This window comes from Etheostoma spectabile, chromosome 4 (assembly GCF_008692095.1).
Source record: "Etheostoma spectabile isolate EspeVRDwgs_2016 chromosome 4, UIUC_Espe_1.0, whole genome shotgun sequence".
Classification (NCBI taxonomy): domain Eukaryota; kingdom Metazoa; phylum Chordata; class Actinopteri; order Perciformes; family Percidae; genus Etheostoma; species Etheostoma spectabile.
This window is the reverse complement of record NC_045736.1, coordinates 33,740,863-33,746,437: the sequence shown is the minus strand read 5'-3', so window position 1 is coordinate 33,746,437 and position 5,575 is coordinate 33,740,863. Positions and strand designations below refer to the sequence as shown.

The 5,575-nt window shown below is 38.1% G+C and overlaps 1 protein-coding gene across 1 annotated transcript in view; it reads right to left on the bottom strand.

Moving 5' to 3' along the window:
- The window catches only part of zgc:103559, a 93,980-nt gene that overhangs the window by 77,927 nt on the left and 10,478 nt on the right, over window positions 1-5,575 (bottom strand). The gene's annotated exons all lie outside the window — the stretch shown is intronic.

The window sequence follows — 5,575 nt, the reverse complement described above, 5'->3', positions numbered from 1 at the left end:
TTTCATTCTACAGGGACTTGACTACTGTACAGGGTCTTTACAGTTCCCCTAAAAAAAAAAAAAAAAAAAAAGACAGCTCAGCTGATCAGAACGCTGCTGCTCGAGTCCTCACTAAGACCAAGAACTGGATCACATCACCCCAGTCCTCACTAAGACAAGAGACTGGATAACATCACTCCAGGTCTGAAGTCTTACACTGCTTCCTGTGCCTCAAAGAATTGATTTCAAAATGTAAATCCCTACACAGTTTAGAGCCAAAATACATTTGATCTTCTACTACACTATGACCTCCCCCCCAGACCTCTCAGGTCATCTGGGACGTTCTGCTTTCTGTCCCCAGAGTCAGAACTAAACAGGGTGACAGCACGTTCAGTTTTTATGCTCCTCATATCTGGAATAAACTCCCAGAAACTCAAGAGTATATGGCTGTAGCCTGGAGCTGGACTCGTCTCATGCGAGGCGTGTCCAACGTAAATTCAGAGGGTCAAAAATGCAAAATCGAGAATAATTTTTTTTAATAATAATAATAATATATACATTTTATTTAACACGCCTTCTAACACTCAAGGACGCTTTACAGAGAATAAAAGACAGATATAGGAACATAAAAGTGTAAGTAGTAACAAAACAATAAAACAAAAACAAACAACAAAACAAAACAACAAAACAAAACAGGACAGTGTATTTACAGATAAGCGAGCGGAGACACGATGGTTTTAGTCTGTTTTGAACAGGGAGAGAGTTGATGTTGCGGAGGTCGGTGGAGTGAGTTCCAGACTCTAAAGCTCTAAGCTATAAATTATTTATATGATTGCCGTTAACGGCAATCATACAAATGAATAAAATATTGTTTTTTTAACTAAACATTGTCTATAAGATAAAGCAGACTATCATACTAATGAATAAAAAACACTTAAAATATATGTCCGTCTATAAAATAAATGCAGATTATAGGCAAACTAAAAAAATCCTTCTGCCATCCCAGTTTCTACTTTTCAAAATAAAAGCTTGCATCTGGAATAACATACTAATATCTCTCTTACTTTTCAAAGTAAAAGCTCACGTCAACTATCATGCTAATGAATAAAATATATGGTGGGTTTTTAAATATTTAAAAATATATGTCCGTCTCTAAAATAAATGCAGATGATAGGCAAACTAATAAATTAATTAAAGGTATCTCTCCCCGACAGAGTTCAAGCATTTGGTTTTGTTTAAAAAAAAAATTCCCCCTTTCATACAATACAACACAAAATACAATAGAACCGCTGGCGGAAGTGGAAGAAAAATTCAATCGCATCCTGGCCCAAGACCGTGGCAGCAGAGATACGCAGTTGAATGCAGGACGGGTCCCAGAGACCCGAAGGCCGAGGCAGTAGAAAAATAGAACCGCATTCTGCCCCGGGTCCCAGAGACCCGACAGCATTCTGCCCCGGGTCCCAGAGACCCGACAGCATTCTGCTGTAAATATACAATTAAAAAGTCTTGGAAAGCGTGTAACATGTTTATTTTTGTAGTCTTGTTGTGTGTGCAGATCGTGGATTGTTATCCCTCCTCAGGAGGTCCTGCCGTTAGTTGGCAGAAACGGCTGCGTCGCTGATGCAGGTTTCATCAGATGTAGCTACGTTAATATGGAACAACACAACTATAACATCAGAAATGAGCAAACTACATGTAGACTATGGCAAATTGTTACTTTAACAGTTTAACGTTTTTCAATTGATTGCAACAAATGTGGCCACGAATTTACCCGTGACTCCATCTGGAAAATTATTCGCGATATTGTAATTTTGACCCTCTGGATTTACCGTTGGACACACCCTCGCATGAGACAAGACCGCATGAGATGGGACGGATGACATGGACGCTCCAGCTGCAGCCATACCCGTCTCAGAAAACTGCAGATCCGCTGCTACTCTCAGTTCTTTTAAATCAAGGCTGAATACCTTTCTTTTTATGTTGCCTTTCTTTAAATGTTGTTCATTTCTTTAATGTTTATTTCTATACTGCACTGTAACGTTTTTCTTGTTTTTATCCGTTTTTACTTTTAACTGTTTTTATGTAAAGCACTTTGAATGGCTCTGTTGCTGAAATGTGCTATAAAATATTTGCTTCCCTTCATATATTTGACACAAAAGCTTAAGCAACAATCAGAAAGTCCCACGGAAAAACTGTATTGTCCATAATACCAGTGAAAAGAAATTCCCAAAAATGCTACGTGAAACTCCACCTCGGTTTTCTTAAATCTTAGTTTGTTTTTGGAGCAAAACAGAAAAATTAATCAGTGTGTCTCACTGTATCTTAGTCCGACCGTGCATGCAACAGAAAGTAACGACTTTCATGTAAAGTAAGAATGGCCACACTTACAGATATTTGTTCTATCAGTCATCACGTAGTCAGTTAGTCAGTCCGAAATCCAGTCCGGGGTTTAGCAGGAGAAATGGGTGGAAGACGACGCCAGTGAGCAGCGGAGAGGTGGGAGCGCTCATGTGGCGTGATCCGGAGGTTCCAGGTAGGCTGGTCGGTCAGGCAAGGGTTAACGGAGCCGTCAGCAGCGATCTAGACAAACGTTTATGTTGAGCAATAAGCAACATTTACTTTCACTGCCGCGCAACTGAGCTGTAGCTCCACCGACCCTACGTACTGCTTCACCTCTGTCTCGGTCCACTTAATCCTCAGACTAGGAAGGACCTCTCTCTCTCTCTTTGTCGCTCCACTGGAAATAAAGAAATTAGTGTGGAAGGGGCGGTTCCGCTGCTTAAGAAAAGCTATGCAAATGGTGATCTCTCCCAGTTGTCACAGTGTTGTGTGTGTGTGTGGTGTGTGTGTGTGTGTGTGTGTGTGGTGTTGTGTGTGTGTGTGTGTGTGTGGTGTGTGTGGAAACAGCAGAAACAGGGAGGACAAAAAGGTGTATGGTATAGATAATAGCCTATTAACATATTTTCACTTTTGCAATTGTTAATATTTCCACAAAACTCTGAACTTTAACCTGATGATGTCATTCAGTTAAAAAACTTTGAGCAAACCAGTTGCCTTAAAAACACTGTAAAGTAATGGTTATGATAACATGAGTGCATCTAACTTAAATGCTGAAAGGGTGGAATTATTATTTTAATTTCAACACTGAATCCCAGTTTGATTCACTTAGTCTTTTGTAACATCTTGTCACCTCTATCTTAAACCACCCTTTTTGTGCCCAAGCATGTGTATATCTTTGCCCAACCAATCATATTAAAACTGTATTATACTCACACTCCTGATAGGGAAAAATGTTTTCATTTAACATCCCCTTTACATGACTAAAATATCTACTTTATATATCTTTAAAATCCAAAATGCACAAAGACATCTGCATTTTACTAGTGCTGTCAAACAATTACAATACTTGTAAATTGTTTTCACTTAATGTCAGTTAACTTGCATTAATCACATTAATCACACAATTTTACCTATTCTAAATCCAACAACAACAAAATGGATGTGTGGGATGTTTCACACATACAGCTTTCACTTGTTCTTTGATAAAAGTTCAAATTATTTAACGTTATTGTGCACATTGCCCCTATTTTCACCTGTTGCTGAGTAAGCGCCATTAACATCCCATGGCCTCTTGAATGTGCATACCTGTAGCAAGCTTCTTCGTAGCAGTATAATGGATGCTGAGCACTTTGGTACTTTAAGTGAATGTAGCAATGTCTAAACAACAAAAAGCATCACCCGGCGCAAGGCTTATAGGGAAGGACTTGGACCACAGAAAAGCGCGATATCAAGAAATTCAAGTTTATTGGCGGTGCCAATCCCTACGAGTTGGCTCCCTCCGCTTTATAATTATTTATTTAAAAACATGCATAAGACAGTAAATCTACGCCTCCTGTGAGAAATGCTAAAAGTTCAAATATTAAGTATAAAAAAATATAAAATTTCAAGTTCAATATGGGATGTTAATGTGCGTTACCACAACAGGTGAAAATAGGGGCAATGTTGCACAATAACGTTAAATAATTTGACTTTTAGCCCTTTGAGATTTCCTTGTGAAATGTAAAGGGCATTATAATAAAATGTTATTTTATTATTTAAATGACCCATTTGTTGATAACGTGGTATAAATGGCTTCCATATTTCTTCATGTACATATATTTAGTTTTTCATAAAATATGTAATTTTTTCCAGGGCCATACATTGTCCATAGAATAATCCAAGCTCCAATAACTGGTGATTAGACCTTTTCCAGCTAAGAGCTATCATCTTTTAGCTTGTAATATAGCAAAATCTATGAGTGGTGATTAGTTTAAGGAAGTTTGGATATAGGTGTAGGAAAATAATTTTTGCATCTAGAGATATTCAAGGATAGATTATTTTTGTAATATTAGTCACTTTCACCACAAAGTCTCTAATAATGCTGCACTCCCAAACACAAATGCACAATGATGCCTGAGCTTCTCTGCATTTAAATCATCTATCATGGAGATTTATATTAAACCTATTTAGTCTGACAGAGTTATGTAAGTCTGAACCACCAGTTCTATTGAAGTAGTTTAAAGATAACGTCCTTAATCCTGATTCCTTTGAGCCTGGTTTGAAAAATGTGTAAGGATAGGAGAAAATACAACGTTATTGTTCTAATTGTGCAGTTAAATAGTACCAATACGGAACATCTTACCCCTCCAGTGGCAAATGGAAGACAAAGAAAGAGAGACAACTCGAGGGCATTTATTGTTCCAAATAAATTTCCTGAATAATCTTCAAGAACAGTCCAGGAGGTGGCGCCAAAGGGATGTTTTGGAATAGATACATGAATTAAGGCAAAATATTCATCTTCTATATTTATGCTTCCAATGATTCAATTATACATTGTAATTTGTAGAAATTATATTTCTAATTGGGGAAGTATTTTGATACTCATAATATTTAAATCTGGGTGATTAGGGAAGGGAAGACCCAAACGCAAAGATGAGGCAGGCGCGAAAAGTTAACCAAGGATGTTTACACCAAGAGTCAAAGAAACACAGGGAGGCAAAATGCAAAAGCTAAATCCAAAAAGGTCCAAGGAAAAAGAAAGTTAAAACAGGAAGACAGAACTGGAAAACTCACAAGGGGGAAATCGGATCGGGGAGGGTAACCCTAACCCTAATCCATGTAAGAGCATTTGACGAATAATGAAACTGCATAATTTCATCAGCAAAACTTTGTAATTGAGTGTTGAAGGCCTTCTTGAGATCCACATGGCACCCACAACCCCACTTCTGTCCAACAGACTCTGTTTTCAGTAAAAGCAGGTCGCAGTCAAGGTGGAATAATTTGCTCTAGACCAAACTGCACAGGGTGAATATGGTATACTATTTAATGGTTAATATTTTTTTTGCTGTCAGTTTCTCTTCAACCTTATAACTGCGGGCAATATACAGATTGGTCTGTAGTTTAGATCACTCCAGGTCTGAAGTCCTTACACTGGCTTCCTGTGCCTCAAAGAATTGATTTCAAAATGTAAATCACTACACAGTTTAGAGCCAAAATACATTTCTGATCTTCTACTACACTATGACCTCCCCCCCCAGACCTCTCAGGTCATCTGGGA